The 17,223-nt window shown below is 44.6% G+C and overlaps 1 non-coding gene and 1 pseudogene across 1 annotated transcript; one reads left to right on the top strand and one right to left on the bottom strand.

Moving 5' to 3' along the window:
- Positions 1-265: 265 nt before the first annotated feature.
- On the top strand, positions 266-350 carry TRNAY-GUA (transfer RNA tyrosine (anticodon GUA)). The gene is given in 2 exon segments: positions 266-302; positions 315-350. It is a non-coding gene; the product is annotated as a tRNA-Tyr (tRNA).
- Positions 351-1,410: 1,060 nt separating this feature from the next.
- LOC123133434 (wall-associated receptor kinase 2-like) lies at positions 1,411-4,002 on the bottom strand (annotated as a pseudogene).
- Between the last annotated feature and the right edge of the window lie 13,221 nt (positions 4,003-17,223).

Below are 17,223 nucleotides of genomic sequence, written 5' to 3'. Positions count from 1 at the left end.
CATCGAACATGGTGCAGTGTGGTTGAGATTGGATAAGCCAGGGAGACCATGTCACGCAGAACACGCGTCACATGAGCGAAGCAGTGGACCGGAGACAACAAATCAGTCGGGTGATTTGAATCATATCCCAATTGTTTTCCTCAAGTGATGTTGATTAGCAAAAAAAGTACTGTTGGTTAGCAAATTGTGCATCTGATGCGCTAATCCAATCCTTGACACAGCTTCTTCTCTTTATGAAAGATCATTATTAAATGATAAACAGAAACCGACCTTAGCTCAGTTGGTAGAGCGGAGGACTGTAGTGTTGCAGATAAATCCTTAGGTCGCTGGTTCGAATCCGGCAGGTCGGAATTTTGTATTTTTCTCCCGATATCTTTTATCTTTTTTTTTTCCTACCATCTGCTGACTGTCCAACGAACCCAACCTGAACCAGAACGGAGACAGGCCAGCGTACCCTCCCGCGCATACCGACTCCGCCGCCGGCGTCGTCCCTGCGCACCACCGCCGATCCCACGCAAATCAGCTTCTCTTCCCTTTTCAGTTTGAAACCCTTGCTCCCTTCCATTTGGAAACAAATTAAATCACAGTCCCCTTGCTCTGTTCAGTTTGACAAATTAAATCCTAATATCTTGGCATGATTTGGATCTTAAATACTTGAGTTATGCGTAATTTTGACTGGGAACATTCATTGGTGGCACACAAAATATATCTAGGACTGAATCTTAGTGTATGATTTCTGAAAATATAGTGTCACACAGAATATCTAGAGCAGTGGCACACAGAATAGAAAGTACATCATTTAATCATGGCGAGAACATGCCATCATCTATATCTTCAAGACTTTAACACTAGCTAGGACATGCAAAAGATCAGTCAAACTTGTCATGAATTCGTATCCTCGAGAGCCCACATCATTTGGTCCAAAATCCTTTTTCTTGTTACTGAATAATTATGTGTTGGCATGTTCTCTTTTTCTTTCTGCTTGCCAGAAAGAAGTCGTCTCTTTCTTTTCTTTCTGCAGACACAGATGGTCTTTTCTTCTTTTTCTTGTGTTGCCTATCAAACCAAGTTCTTCTTTTCTAAAGTGGCCGTATGCATCTCCCGGATGCAGAGGCCGGGGGTCATGCATCCTCCTTTTCTAAAAAAAAAATCAAACAAAGTTCTTCTTATTTTGGAGTTTTTGTTCTGAACCTCTTTTTTCTTTATGCGTGCATCACTCAAGAATTCTTTCTTCTGAACCCCTGTCAAGTGCATTTTCAATCAAAATGCAACATTCTTCAGAGCTTGTATGTCTGTTGCACTAATGCAAGCTCTCTTTTTTGCCAGAGCAGTGAGAAAACCAATGAGATTGAGACAGACATGCGAAGTTCCAAACTATGCAATTCCACAAGACCACAAGGTATGGACACATATGTCAATTCTCGTTGTTTCTTTTAGAAAGAAAAACGTAAAACAGTTTATATACCATTATGGAGTCATCAGATTTCAAATTTAACTGACACAAGGATTTTATTCACTACCGAGGGTACCTAGATGACAACAAATACTCTGCTTCCAAGCTATACTGCCGGCTCGTTTCCTCCATGTTCGTACCCTCAATCACTGGATACTTCGGCACATGCATGTCATGCATCACGAAGCTATCATGCGAGGCCCCAAGACTCTCGAGTGTCAACTCCACTTGCCTCATGCTTGGCCGGTGGTCTCCTTCAATCCTCACGCATGCCATCGCCAGCACAGCCACCTCTTTAACCTCCTTGCCGCCTTCTTCAACGACCTGAGGATCTAGCACGCGAACCAGCTTGCCTGCTGCTAGCGAAGAAGTGAAATATGAGACAAGGGTTTCCTCCTCGGATGACCGATATGAGCATGGTTTTTCCTTGTCAAAAGTTCCATGAGGAGGACACCGAAGCTGTAAACGTCGCTCTTCTCGGTGAGCTGTCCCGAGTAGAAATACAAGGGGCCTAGGTACCCAAATGTCCCTTGGATAGCGGTTGCGGTCTCTGTTTGATCGACCGGAATGCACCTCGAAGCTCCAAAGTCTGACACCTTTGCTATGAGAGTGCCATCTAACAGAATGTTTTGGGACTTGATATCCCTGTGGACTATAGGGAACGACACGGACGAGTGAAGGTAGGCAAGAGCTCTTGCAGTTTCGGTTGCAATCCTTATCCGATCTTCCCATGCCAGGGATGGCGCGGGTTCTTGGACATGGAGATGATGGTAAAGGGTCCCATTGGAGATGAACTCGTACACCAGCAAAGGCACCTCCGTCCCAAGGCAACACCCAAAGAGTTTCACCACGTTTCGGTGGTTGATCTGTGAGAGGATGGCTACCGCATTTATAAACTCGTCGATCTCCCTCTGGATCGCGACTTTGGACTTCTTGATCGCCACGACGTGCAGGTCTGACATGATCCCTTTGTAGACCATGCCATGCCCTCCTCCACCAATCTCGCGAGCTTTGTCGAAATTGTTTGTGGCCTTTTGTAGCTCCACCAAGGGAATGATCATCCTCTCGGCGATGTCCGCCTTCTGAGACACCAATTGCTGCAACAGATGCCCTCGATTTTGCTTGAAGAATCTCTTCTTGAGCATTTTTGCCCTCCGTTGCTTCATCTTCCGGGTCACCAAAATAGCACCAAGTACCATGATTAGAAGGGCTGCTCCACTGCCAACTCCAATGCCGACACTTAAACCTGAAGAATGTGCACAAATAATGCATCTTTGTTGTTAGGGGAGAACCTCTGAGATACAAAGCAGAGCATGACGACCCGATGCAATCTCTGACTCATAATTTTATTGGTTCTGTGCTCACCTAGAGAAGATCTGATGCAGCCATTTCTTATGCGCGGGTCGCCTTGGGCGCCACGCGGGCACCGGCATAGGTGCCCGCCGGCCGTGTTGGTGCACTCGCCGAAGCACATGCCCGGCAGCGTGCACTCGTCGACGTCCTGGCATCCGCCGGCGAGGTACGGGTTGCCCTGGTAACCGTCCAGGCACCGGCACACGTAGCCGCTGCGGTAGTTGCCGGAGACGTTGCGGCAGGAGGCATGGCTGCTCTGGCACGCGCTCCTCCGCGCGTCCACGGGGCAGCCCGACGTTGCCACTCCCGGCAGCACCACCGGCTTCGAATCCACGGCGAACTCGAGGACGACGGGCACCGCCGGCCCGCGCGAGGGCGAGTACCCCAGCGAGTCGTTGAGGAGCGCGGCGGAGGCGCCGTCGAACCACCCTCTCTCGGCGATGCGCACCGCGATGGGCAGCCTGTCGGCGTGCTCATTGCTCGAGTCCAGCGACTTGATCTCCACGCGGTAGGAGGGGCGGCCGATGGGGACGGGCGTCTCGCAGCAGCCGATGCCGGAGCACGTGGCCGTGGCGGCGCCGTCGCCGGTGGAGCTCGAGTTGGTCACGGCGCCGGTCCACTTGTCGTTGATGGAGCAGAAGGAGGAGCAGCCGCTGATGACGTTGCCGCCGCCGCCGTCCCCGACGAGTGTGGCCTGCACGTTGCACCCCGTCACGACGAACTGGTTGCGCCACTCCGACAGCACGTACGGGCCGGCGGTGCCGAGGCCGCCCCACGCACCGTTGCCGTCGAGGCCTCCGGGCCCGGTGAAGTTGAGCTTGACCTGGCCCGCGCCGTCCACGACCCGCAGCGTGGAGTTGGCCAGGGAGATCTCCACGACCTGGAGGCCGGTGCCAACGAGCAGCCGCGGCTCACCGGAGCGCGCCCGGTCGCAGGTGAGGTTGAATCCCGGCCAGTAGCAGCCGTCGCCGATGCCGATCGAACGGGTACGGCACGCGCACAGCGCCGCAGCTGGTTGGGCAGCGCGAGCCTGCGCCTGGCGTAGCCTGAGCTGCTGCCGCTGAGAGGCAGAGCTGCAGCAGCAACACCGTCAGCGCGACGGCCGGAATCATCGTCGCGGCGGGTTGTTCCATTATTGTCTCTCCGATCCATTATAAAGCTTTCTACAAGTTGAGCAAGCTGTAGTGTAGGAGAGCAGCCGCAACCTACCGTGACAGTGAGTGCTCGCTCGCTTGACCCAACACGCGCGCATGTGCATGCATGTGCACGTTGACGGACCTGGTCTAGGCTGCATGGTGATGAGTGATGACCAAGACATTGAGATGTCGTTTTGGAAAAAGTCCAAAACAAACCTTCAATTTGTAGGCGAAAGCTAAATCAAATCCCGAACTCTCAATCCTTGAAATCAGCACACCAAACTCTCTAATTCCGGTCTATTTTAAACCTTGACAGAACATAGTCGGGATTTGCTGAATTGGGCCGGCCCAGCAGCGAGTTGCTTGCGCGCGCACTAATCTGGTTTTCTTAGTTTCTTCCTTTTCCTTTTTCTTTTCTTTTTCATTTTTTACACGTGTCTAATTTTTCTCAGCATCCAATGTACATTTTTAACGCACACATTAAATATTTTTGATAAACTTTTGATATTTTAAAATACATTATGTACATTTATAAATTACATGTTTTAAAAAAAATTGAATGCATGGTAATATTTTTTCAACTACATGTTTTACATTTTCTTCATGACAATAAACATTTTATAAAACTACACAACATTCTTTTACATGGTTCAACATTTTTAAATTTGCATACACTTTTTTCAAGGACATGCGACATATATTCTGTTAAGGTTATGACACATTTTTTTACATCACGCAACATATTTTTACATTGTAAACACATTCTTTTAAAAATGTCACAGGCACAATTTTTGGAACTCGTGATCATTCTTGAAATTTTACATTTTTTTGAATGTATAAAACATTTTTTAATCACACAAATATCATTATACATTGTATAAACATTTGGATTGGCCCATACATTTTATAAAACTTGAGATATTTTTTAAATGTCACAAAATATTTCCAGGTTTCAGAAAATGTTTATGTATCAAAACGTGTCCGCACTTTAAAATTTTGTTCAGGTTGCAGAAAAAATTTATGTTTCGAAAAGTGTTTGCACTTTAAAATTTTGTTCAGGTTTCAAAAAATGTTTATAAAGGTGTTTGCTTTTTCAAAGTTGTTGCTTTTTTTAAAAGTATTCAAAATTTTCAAAAAGTTCTCGCACTTTATAAAATGTTCAAAGATTTCATAAATAAATACATTTTCAATAATTGTTTGCCCCTAAAAAATGTTTTCAAAGTTCGACGCTTTGGTTTCTGATTAAATATTTCGGGCCTCTGACTATGTCAGCATAGTCCTCTGGTGTAGTGGCTACTAGGTCCCAAGTTCGACTCCACAACATATTTTTTCTGTTTTGGAATTATTACGTCGCCCGTTAAGGAAAAGAAAGAAAGAATTTTTACGTCGCGTTTTAAGGAAAGAAACTCGCTTCATGTCTGGTGCACTGGCCTAGTCGAGTCCACTGCAAACAATCCGAAACAATTTTTAAATAATATATTTATGAAACTCCAAAAACAGTATTTAAAAATGTGACACAGTTTTGAAAATATGAAATATTTTTCATAGCATGTGAAAAAATATTGGAATTCTGAACATTTTTTGATAAATGTGATTTTTTAAAATTGCGAACAGTTTTCTAAAATGCTAATAGAGTTGATTTTGTGCGAAACATGAAATTCCAAACAGTTTTTATTAACACAAAACGAATTGAATTTGTGGGAAAAATAGAAACAGAAACATTTTTAACTTTTGAACATTTTTAGAAATGTGCGAACATTTTTTAAACCGCATGAATTCTTGTTGTGTTATAGTGGACCGGCCCAAAATCTAGTTCGTGAGAGTAGCTGGAATCCTGGCCGGGATTGTAGTCTGCCCAGTGTGCCAAACAGGTCTAGAGTCCAAAATAGACCGGGATTACAAGTTCAGAGTGCCAATTTCCGGGATTCAAAGTTCAGGGTTTAATTTAGTTTTCATCTAAAACTTCAAGGTTTATTTTGGACTTTTTCCTATCGTTTTCTTGTTTTCACATTTGTATCTACAATTTCATGATTTCTTCTTTTTCGATCTCATGAATTTTCTATTTTTTTATTTTTTTTAGAAAAGGAGAATGTACCCCGGGCCTCTGCATCAATGCATCCATATTATTAATTATTCACAAACACCATACAAGGTGATACATCAATAAGCCTGAAGCCACCATCTTGGCAACACTGTTGCTACTCCTATCCCCTTGATGAAGGTGTGCCGAATGTCCGGGCCTAATACCAAATAGACATCGCACCAAAGCCTAACATCTAAAGCCGGTGTCCCATCCAAGCCACTACCTGGAATGGGTCCCACCCCGGTCTGGCACACTCCCAGTAAGCACCGGACGTTGCAAGGGCCGTCACCTCTATCATCCCTTGGTCCATCCTCAGAGCAGAACTGATGTACCGACCTTGCCAGGTCTCTCTGCCATCAACGCCACCATGACACCAGACAGCTTCCTCCTCATGCGCACGTCCATCTAGACACATCTGTCGTTGAGAATCAGCTACACCATGCCGCCAATACTCGTCGTCGTCGACGCGGTAGATCCAACACCGCTCCACCTGCCGACCTCCACACCGTCGCTGCTGCAGGAACTGCCATGCAGAGCCCCCCACCCACAGTACCTCTCCCCCGAACACCCAAGCCTCCCAAGATGGCGCCTCCATGGAGGACACGATGCTAAGGGCGCTGCCGCCGCCCAATCCAAGATGGATTTTGGACTTTCGTCCGGGAGTGGGTCAGAGGTGGATAGGAGAGGACCTCAGCTTCGCCTCCAAGGAGGGTAACGACGCCAAAGCCGTCGCTGATGTCGGGTCGAGCTAGCCAACCAAAGTTTCCTTCTATCCCCAACCTGTACCACCAACCACTTCCTGCTTTGGATCTGGCCACAAATTGAGAAACGTAACCATCCGGAGAAGAAAGCACCATGGGGCGACTCTGGTGCAGATCCGTCCAGGCTCTAGATCCAGAGAATCCAACATGGGCAACGACGAGTACCACCATCCCGCACTGACCGCCGATGTCCAAGCGCCTGATCACGAAAGATCTGACCCGAATCCCATCGTCGCCTTTTTCTGGATCGAGATTCCCATGCGAGAGAAGAGAGAGGGTGAAAAGAGAGTGGCGAAAGGAGGGATGGACGAAGGGATCACATGAATGAGGAAGAGAGAATCACTCTAGATCGGATGGGGGTTGGGTTTGGAAAGCAAAATCAGAATCGGGAACATATCGGGAAGGAGCCGAGGTCGATTGGAAAAGATGGAAAGAGAAGAAAGCCAAAGGGAGGGGACGATGGAGTTGGATGAATGACGCGTCAATTGATTTTCTTTAGTTGATTGACGAAGCAATTGATTTGGCAAAGGAGATTACGGAGGAGAGGTGGAGGTTTCCTTTTTTCCTTAATAAGGGAGAAGTGGAACGACGGAGCAAAAGAATGAAGCAATGACTTACCGACTGACCATCACTGCTACAGACTTCGCCTTTAGGAGTAGAGATTCAATAGGGTTTGAAAAAATAAATACAAAGGTCAACCCAAACCTAACTTCGAGGTGAACAAAGTCACCTATACAAGTATAAAGATGTGTCCTAACCGCCTCAACCAACCAGTCTAGGTGTCCTACAACGTGCACCGCATGCACGCGCTCTATGTCCGCCGCCACCATCTTTAGTCGTCCCATCTTCAGGAGGGATCATTGCATAGACCTTGCCAGACGCTCTACCGTCGATGTCACCACGACATGATACAACGCCACTAGCCTTCGTGAGTCCCATACCACGTCCAACTCCAAGGATCCACTGCTCCACGTCGCTGAGACCCGCCATCTTCAATGCGGTAGATGCAACACTGGTCCACCTATTGGCCCCTCGAGTGAACCTCTACTCGAAAACAACGCCCTTGGGAGGGAAAATGGCACCACAATCTCTGTCACCATCCAATCTGGGAGACTAGATCTAAGGTTCCCCCATGAACAGATGCCCATGCAGGAAGAGGGGCACGCCTTCTGCACCTGCCACTAAACCTAAACGGTGTCAACCATCACAAAGCTCCCATGGCGACGCCTTTGGGATGGACACGACACCTTGAGCACCATCACCGCCCACCGTAGTTAGGGTTTTCACCCGAAATGCAGTAATATAGGAAAAGGTAGGGCGGACCCGAACGACATCTTCAAGAAGAAAGTCGGCACCCGTGGGCGGTGTCATCATGTCTGGCCAGAACCGACCAAGGAATTATCCTGATCTAGTACCGCGATCCCTAGCGGTAGTACCGTGAGGACGAGCGGTATACCGCTCCTTGGAGAGGTAGTACCGCTCTGTGCGGGCTGTGAGGATAACGGTTGGATTTTTCCCCACCTACAAAAGGGGGTCTTCTTCCCCAATGAACCTTATCTCTTTAGCTCGTGTTCTTCCTCCATCATTGACCTTCTTCGAGCTTGCTAACTCTCAATCCCTCCATGGATTCTTGCTAGTTTTTGAGGGAAAAGAGAGAGGAGATCTAGATCCACATTTCCACCAATCACTTTCTCCTCTGTGTGAGGGGAACCCCTTGGATCTAGATCTTGGAGTTCTTGGTGTTCTTCTTCTTGTTCTTCCTCTCACTTTCCTCCCTAACATTAGTTGCTTCGGTGGGATTTGGGAGAGAAGGACTTGGGCACTCCGTGTGCCCTTGCCATTGCATTTGGTGCATCAGTTTGAGTTCTCCATGGTGATACGTGGAAGTTTCGAGTTGGGAAGCGTATTACTCTTGGGTGTTTGGGTACCCGAGAGCTTGTTCCTCTTGGGTGCCTTGGCGCCCTAGACGGTTGGTGTTGTTAGGAGCTCAATCATTGTGGTGTAAAGCTCCGGGCAAGCGTCGGGGTCTCCAATTAGGTTGTGGAGATCGCCCCGAGCAATTTGACGGGTACCGGTGACCGCCCCCAAGGGTTGCCAAAGTGTACGGGTTTGGTGACCGCCCCCAAGGGTTGCCATTTGTACGGGTTTGGTGACCGCCCTCAAGGGTCCCTTAGTGGAATCACAACATCTTGCATTGTGCAAGGGCGTGAGGAGATTACGGTGGCCCTAGTGGCTTCTTGGGGAGCATTGTGCCTCAACACCGCTCCAAACAGAGATTAGCATCCGCAAGGGTGTGAACTTCAGGATACATCATCGTCTCCGCGTGCCTCGGTTATCTCTTACCCGAGCCCTTTACTTATGCACTTTACTTTGTGATAGCCGTATTGTTTCTTTTCATATATCTTGCTATCACTTAGTTGTTTATCTTGCTTAGCATAAGTTGTTGGTGCACATAGGTGAGCCTAGTTGTTGTAGGTTTTGTACTTGACATATTAACCGCTAGGTTTATTCCGCATTTGTTCAAGCCTAAACCGTAATTATTTTAAAGCGCCTATTCACCCCCCTCTAGGGGACATCCACAATCTTTCAATTGGTATTAGAGCCTCGTCTCTCTTTAATAGGCTTTACCGCCTAGAGAGTAAAGATGTCGACTAGGGGATTAGGATTCTCTGACACTCTTAGTTTCAATGGCACAAATTTTGATGTTTGGGTAATTCACATGCTTAATCTCTTTAGGGTCATGGACCCAAATTTAGAGCGAATTGTAGATATGGGTTTTTCTCCTCCAAAGGATCCCCAAAGATTATCTTTAGAGGATGAAAAAAACTCTTATCTCAATGCTCAAGCTTCTAATGTGCTTTTCGATGCTTTGAGCAATGTAGTTATTTTCCAACTCATGCCATTCCGGGATGCTCATGAGTTGTGGACGAAGCTTCGAGATAAATATGGTTTGTCCAAGATTTGTGGGGATGATTGTTCTCCTTCCACCTTCGGTCATATAGTCTTCTCAACTTCTTCTACTTAACCTACATGTGGTTTGCCACAAGGTAATGATATGGTGAGTAGTGTTGGTCATTGCAATGACGATAGTATGCTTATTGTGGATGATCCTTCATCACTATATTATTGCAATGCTCCTTCTTTGGGCTTTAACACTTTGAGCACTCCAAATGTTTCACATGCTTGTGTTGATAGTCCTTGCATATCATGTAGAAATTGCTTGACTAAATCTCATGATGATATGCTTGTTATGTCTTGTTGCCATGATAAAAATGCATCTATTTCCTCGAATTGTTGTGCTAACAATGTAGAGGAAACCCAACACTCCATGGAACAAGATGTGGTGTTTAATGGTGCCTCAAGGGATCCTACATCATATATTGCTTTTTGCCTCATGGCTAAGGCTTCAAACGTATCTCCTACCTTGAACCCCAATATATCTCTTGATGAAGAGAATGATAATGTTGCCTCCTTAAAAACGAAGGGGGAAATGATTTTTAAAGCTCTTCATAAAAATAAAATTGCTCGTTCCAACTTCATGGAAATAATGTCCATTGCCATTGAAGGCAAGAAATACATTGAGGAGTTGGAATCTCATCTAGAGGAGCATGAGGTCACCATTGAGAAAATGGAAGATCATGAGCGAGATTACGCAAATGAGATCGCGGAGCTATCTCAAGCTCTTAAACATGAAAAAACCACCTCCGAATCTCTTAAGGAGACTTTTGCTCTAGAATTATCTAGAGTGAGGGAATCTCATGATAGAGCTATTGATGTGGCCAATGATTTCAAAACTAAAAATGCTAAGCTTGAAGTTGCTCATGCTAGACTCCTTGAGGACTTTGAGCACCTCGAAAATGGCTCTAGGGTCATTAAGAGTGAGCTCATCGAACTCACCGAGTCTCATGCTCAACTTAAAGCTTCCTATTTGAAAGAGATTGACAAGTTGCCTTCTCCTCTTGTTGTCAATGATGATGCTTGTGCTACTAACTCTATTTCTTGTGAAGCATCCATTTTGAAGGAGAATGTTGAGCTACGGGCTCAACTTGAGTTGCTATCTAGCAATTATGGGAAATTGGAAGAAAGCCATGAAAAGCTCTCAAGCTCTCATGATGATCTACTAGTATCCCATAATGTGATAAAGATATCTCATGAGGCCATGATTGCTAAGGTAACATCAAGTGAGCCTCATGCTCATGTGGATACTAGCACTTCTTTTAGTCAAAATGCTATATTGCCTTGTGCTAGTCCTTGTAATTCATCCATGCATAACATTGGTACATCTTGTGATGAATTGCTTTCCTTGCCTTGTTGCTCTAACGATGAAGCATATACTTCCTCTAGTACTTGGGTTGAGAGTAACCATGTAGAGGAAATCAAAGAGCTCAAGGCCCAAGTCACTTCTTTGAAGAAAGACTTGGAAAAGAGTCGTGAAGGGAAATCCACACTCAACAATATCTTGAGTGTGCAAAAATCCCCCAATGATAAAGGTGGACTTGGATTCATTTGGATTCAACTCCAATAGGAAGAAGAAGTCCAAGAGAAACAAGAAGAAGGGCCAAGAACAAGTCAAGAATTCGGCCAAGATTATTTGCTTCAAGTGCAAAGTAGAACGACATCATATTAGATCTTGCCCATTGAAGAAGAAGCCCATTAGTGACAAGCAACAAGGGAAGCAGCCAAAAGTTCACTCTCATGCTCAACCTCAAGCTGAAGAAAGGCCTCTTACCAAGAAAACTCAAGCTAACGCTTCTCTTGTTGAGAAATCAAGTAAGAAGAAAGTGAAGAGTAGACGTTGCTACTTATGTCATGAGAAAGGTCACGTTGCTTCTTCATGCACTAGTGGTAACTTATCCAACCCAATTATTATTGATGATATCTATTCTCTTGGGAAGGATAAGGTTGGCAATGTGTTTTCCAAGTTTGTTGGTACTCAAAGTGGTGTCAAGAAAATAACCATTTAGGTAGCCAAGCCTATTGTGACTAACCTCTTAGGACCCAACTTGGTTGGGGACCACCAAGCTCAAACTTGATCAATAGGTGTTGTTGGAGGGCATTGGAGACTTGGCTACATTATGAAGAATTAAGGGGACTTCATCATTCTTATTGTCTCAAGCCAAGTCAATTGGATTATCAAGTTTCTATCTGATATCCACTGTGCCTCCTTGCGGTAACTTGTACTTAATTTGTTTACATTGAAAGTTACTTGCCCCCTTGCATGTTTTGGTTTTGTTCCTTGCATGTGTTTGTATATGTTGTGCTTCCAACTTGCTTATCTTGAGCAATCAAGTATGTGTGTGTTGGGTTGAACATCATGTACGTGTGTGTCGTGTGTTGAGCCTTTATGCTTCTTGTTTGTATCCTAGTTGGCTCGTGTGAGAGATTAATGGAACATCCCATTTTGGGGGAGTGATGTGCTTTGTGCACCTCACAATCCTATAAATGTGTGTACATGAGGAATACCATCTAGTATTGATATTACAAGATTATCTAGTCGCTAGGTGGTATATCTCTCATGAGAGATTCAAATTCTAAAAGTCCATTGATTATCTCTCGTTGGATCCTCTTATTGCCTCTTGTTAAGTTTTCTTTGGTATCACATTATGGGGGACTAACACCTAGAAAATGTGTACATTTGAGATATTGTCACTTAGAGTTGATATTGTAATTATATTGTTCCTAAGTGACATGTTAGCTCTACAAGTTGCAGCTTGCTTGTGTTTGTTGTGAAGATGATGTTGGATATCCTTGTTATCTACCACCGGGAATTATTTCCAAATACTTCTTGCCTTTTGACAATTAGTATTCACTTATGTGTGGTAGAATCTATTGATCATCTTTACATTGGTTTTTGTTTTTATTTGCCTTTTCTCTTCCCAAGGGTTGTGTCAACTCCCGTTGTCTTCCATACCACTTGTGGATCTTGTTAATTTCTTGTTCTTGTCTAGTGTTTTCTAGATATAGTGAAAGTGGTGATCCCATCTTGTGCATTTTGTATTCAAATGCAAATTCTCTATAATGCACAACTCGTGGGGGAGCTATCCTATTTTCTTTAGAACACTCTTCTTGTGATCCTTATCAAGTGTGTGTTGGTGGAAGGGAAGCCGTTTTCTTTTTGGTACTTGTGCCATCATGAAAATTTGTTGAGAGCTTGGTTTGTTTGGAACCATCCTCTCTTTGGGAGTTTGACATCTTTAATTTAGTGTGTATCAATGGATATCTCATTCCTTGATGTATCTTTAATGATATCTTCCAAGTGATGATTTCTCCATTTGGTATCCTTTTCACTTGGCATTTCTTTTTCTTTTGGTTTCGGTTCTTGAAAGTTTTGAGCATGCATATTTACTTCATGTATTTTATTAGGCATGCTTTCTTTCTTTGACTCAATATATAAGGGAAACTCCACCAAGTCTCAAATTGGATGAGATGTACGTGAAATTCATTTTCATATCTATATGCACATATTTATGTGGAGTTTGTCCTATGTATTGGTGTTTCTAACTATTTGGTCCCAATGAATTTGGGTACCGTTTAGTTTGTGTTGTTCTTCTAGGAACGGTTGGAGATGCATTGGATGCTCGGCTCACTCACAAGGAAGGTGTTGTCACCATGTGCTTATTGGAGTCAAGCTAGGATGATCAATTAACTACCATCTACACTCATTTGGTATCTACTACATCCTTCCAATGGTATCTCGGTAACAAGTATCATCATTTACTTCATGCACACATTTCTTGCATCAACCTTGTGTAGGTTGTATTATGGCATGTAATTCATTCTTTCTTGTGGTACTTGTTTCCTTTCTCAAAGCATCTCAACGATGATCTCATGTTCCTAGTTGTGATGTCTTTGATGGTTGTGTGGTAGGAATTCATTTATATACAATAAGACCATATCTAGCCATGTGCTATGATTCCAAGCAAATATCTTATTGGTATATGTATGACTTCCTTGTGGATATCTTGTTCCTGCGTGTTGTAACTATGTCAGGTGTACATCCTTCTTTGTAGACATATGTCATCATGATTTCGTCTACCTAGAACCTCATACACCTGAGAGAAATTACATCTCTAGATGATATCCTTTCTTTCACGTCCACCTTGTCTTTCTTATGTTATTTCTTTGGTAGCTCCGTGAAAGCTTTTGTCTTGAGTGCGGATCTTATTTCTTGTTGCATCCTGATGCACTCTGTGGTGAAGATTATTTTTCTCATGCTTGTCTTTACGAGGCTTTTGCCATCTTAATTGGTATCCCTCGTCTTGATAAGGCTTTCTTTTTCTTTCTTCTCCATGGGTTGTCAAAAGTGTTGGTTATTCATTTTGCATTTTTAGTGTGCTTGTGAACCCATTTGCTTGTTGGGTGTGTGTGGGGAGGAATGTCATGCACCGTGTATCTCATTTATCCAAGACTATGTTGATGCTTTATGCTCATCCTTATTTTAGTCTTCTCAAGTGCTTTGCCGTGACTCACACACATCATTTTGGTTGAGCCTATTCTTAAGTTGCCCCTTTTACATGTTGCTCAACCATGTGTTTGTTGCAAGTCCTAGGCTATGCTAACTTGCACTTGTTGTAAGTTTCTATTGATTTTGGGGGAGCTATGATCCTATTTTGTGCACTTTGTATCCAATACAAATATTCTTATTTGTGCACAAATCATGGGGAGCTTCTCTAGTTTCTTTAGAACACTCCTCTGCTCATATCATAATATCATTTATTCTTGTGGCTCATAGGATCCTTGGTCTATTTGGTTTAATTGATATCTTTTGTTTGCTTGCTTGAATTGGTATCTTTTGATTGCTTGATTGCGTGTGACTCTCTTTGATTTGTCTTTGTTGAAGGAAATATGCCCTAGAGGCAATAATAAAGTTATTATTTATTTCCTTATATCATGATAAATGTTTATTACTCATGCTAGAATTGTATTAACCGGAAACATAATACATGTGTGAATACATAGACAAACATAGTGTCACTAGTATGCCTCTACTTGACTAGCTCGTTTATCAAAGATGGTTATGTTTCCTAGCCATGGACAAAAGAGTTGTCATTTGATTAACGAGATCACATCATTAGAAGAATGATGTGATTGACTTGACCCATTCCGTTAGCCTTAGCACTTGATCATTTAGTATGTTGCTATTGCTTTCTTCATGACTTATACATGTTCCTATGACTACGAGATTATGCAACTCCTGTTTACTGGAGGAACACATTGTGTGCTACCAAACGTCACAACGTAGCTGGGTGATTATAAAGGAGCTCTACAGGTGTCCCTGAAGGTACATGTTGGGTTGACGTATTTCGATATTAGGATTTGTCACTCCGATTGTCGGAGAGGTATCTCTGGGCCCTCTCGGTAATACACATCACTATAAGCCTTGCAAGCAATGTGACTAATGAGTTAGTTGCGAGATGATGTATTACGGAACGAGTAAAGAGACTTGCTGGTAACGAGATTGAACTAGGTATTGAGATACCGACGATCGAATCTCGGGCAAGTAACATACCGATGACAAAGGGAACAATGTATGTTGTTATGCGGTTTGACCGATAAAGATCTTCGTAGAATATGTGGGAGCCAATATGAGCATCCAGGTTCCGCTATTGGTTATTGTCCGGAAACGTGTTTCGGTCATGTCTACATTGTTCTCGAACCCGTAGGGTCCGCACGCTTAAGGTTTCGATGACAGTTATATTATGAGTTTATGAGTTTTGATGTACCAAAGGAGTTCGGAGTCCCGGATGAGATCGGGGACATGACGAGGAGTCTCGAAATGGTCGAGACGTAAAGATCGATATATTGGACGACTATATTCGGACTTCGGAAAGGTTCTGAGTGATTTGGGTATTTTTCGGAGTACCGGAGAGTTACGGGAATTCGCCGGGGAGTATATGGGCCTTATTGGGCCATACGGGAATTAGAGGAGAGAGGCCGAAAGGAAGGAGGCACGCAGCCCCCCTTTTGTCCGAATTGGACAAGGGGTGCAGCCCCCTTTTCCTTCCTCCTCTCCCCCTCTTTCCTTCTCTCCTACTCCAACAAGGAAGGGGGGGGGGGAATCCTACTCCCGGTGGGAGGAGGACTCCTCCTGGCGCGCCCCTCTTGGCCGGCCGACCCCCTCCCCCTGGCTCCTTTATATACAGAGGCAGGGGGCACCTCTAGGCACAACACAAGTTGATCTTCGTGATCGTTCCTTAGCCGTGTGCGGTGCCCCCCTCCACCATATTCCACCTCGGTCATATCGTTGCGGTGCTTAGGCGAAGCCCTGCGTCGGTAGAACATCATCATCGTCACCACGCCGTCGTGCTGACGGAACTCATCCCCGACACCCTGCTGGATCGGAGTCCGGGGATCGTCATCGAGCTGAACGTGTGCTGAACTCAGAGGTGCCGTACGTTAGGTGCTTGGATCGGTCGGATCGTGAAGACGTAAGACTACATCAACCGCGTTGTCATAACGCTTCCGCTTTCGGTCTACGAGGGTACGTGGTCACACTCTCCCCTCTCGTTGCTATGCATCACCATGATCTTGCGTGTGCGTAGGAAATTTTTGAAATCACTACGTTCCCCAACAGTGGCATCCGAGCCTAGGTTTTATCGTAGATGTCATATGCACGAGTAGAACACAAGTGAGTTGTGGGCGATCCAAGTCATACTGCTTACCAGCATGTCATACTTTGGCTCAGTGGTATTGTGAGATGAAGCGGCCCGGACCGACATTACGCGTATGCTTATGCGAGACTGGTTTCACCGTTGCGAGCACTCATGCTTAAAGGTGACTGGCGGGTGTCTGTCTCTCTCACTTTAGCTGAACCGAGTGTGGCTACGCCCGGTCCTTGTGAAGGTTAAAACATCATTAACTTGACGAACTATCATTGTGGTTTTGATACGTAGGTAAGAACGGTTCTTGCTCAGCCTGTAGCAGCCACGTAAAATTTGCAACAACAAAGTAGAGGACGTCTAACTTGTTTTTGCAGGGCATGTTGTGATGTGATATGGTCAAGACGTGATGAGATATAAGTTGTTGTATGAGATGATCATGTTTTCTTGAAGTTATCGGCAACTGGAAAAAGCCCTATGGTTGTCTCTTTGTTGCATAAGATGCAAGTGCCAAATAATTTCTTTACTTTATCGCTATGTGATAGCAATAGTTGCAAGAGCAATAGTTGGTGAGACGACCATGTGACGACACATTGATATAGATCAAGATGATGAAGATCATGGTGTCCTGCCGGTGACGATAGAGATCATGATAGTACTTTGGAGATGGAGATCAAAGGCGCAAGATGATCATGGCCATATCATGTCACGTATTTTGATTGCATATGATGTTTATCTGTTATACATCTTATTCTGTTTTGTTTGACGGTAGCATTTTAAGATGATCTCTCACTAAAAATTATCAAGAAGTGTTCTCCCTGAGTATGCACCGTTGCGA

The sequence above is a fragment of the Triticum aestivum genome, chromosome 6B, assembly GCF_018294505.1.
Source record: "Triticum aestivum cultivar Chinese Spring chromosome 6B, IWGSC CS RefSeq v2.1, whole genome shotgun sequence".
In the NCBI taxonomy this organism is placed as follows: Eukaryota; Viridiplantae; Streptophyta; class Magnoliopsida; order Poales; family Poaceae; genus Triticum; species Triticum aestivum.
This window is presented reverse-complemented; position numbering and strand designations above follow the sequence as displayed.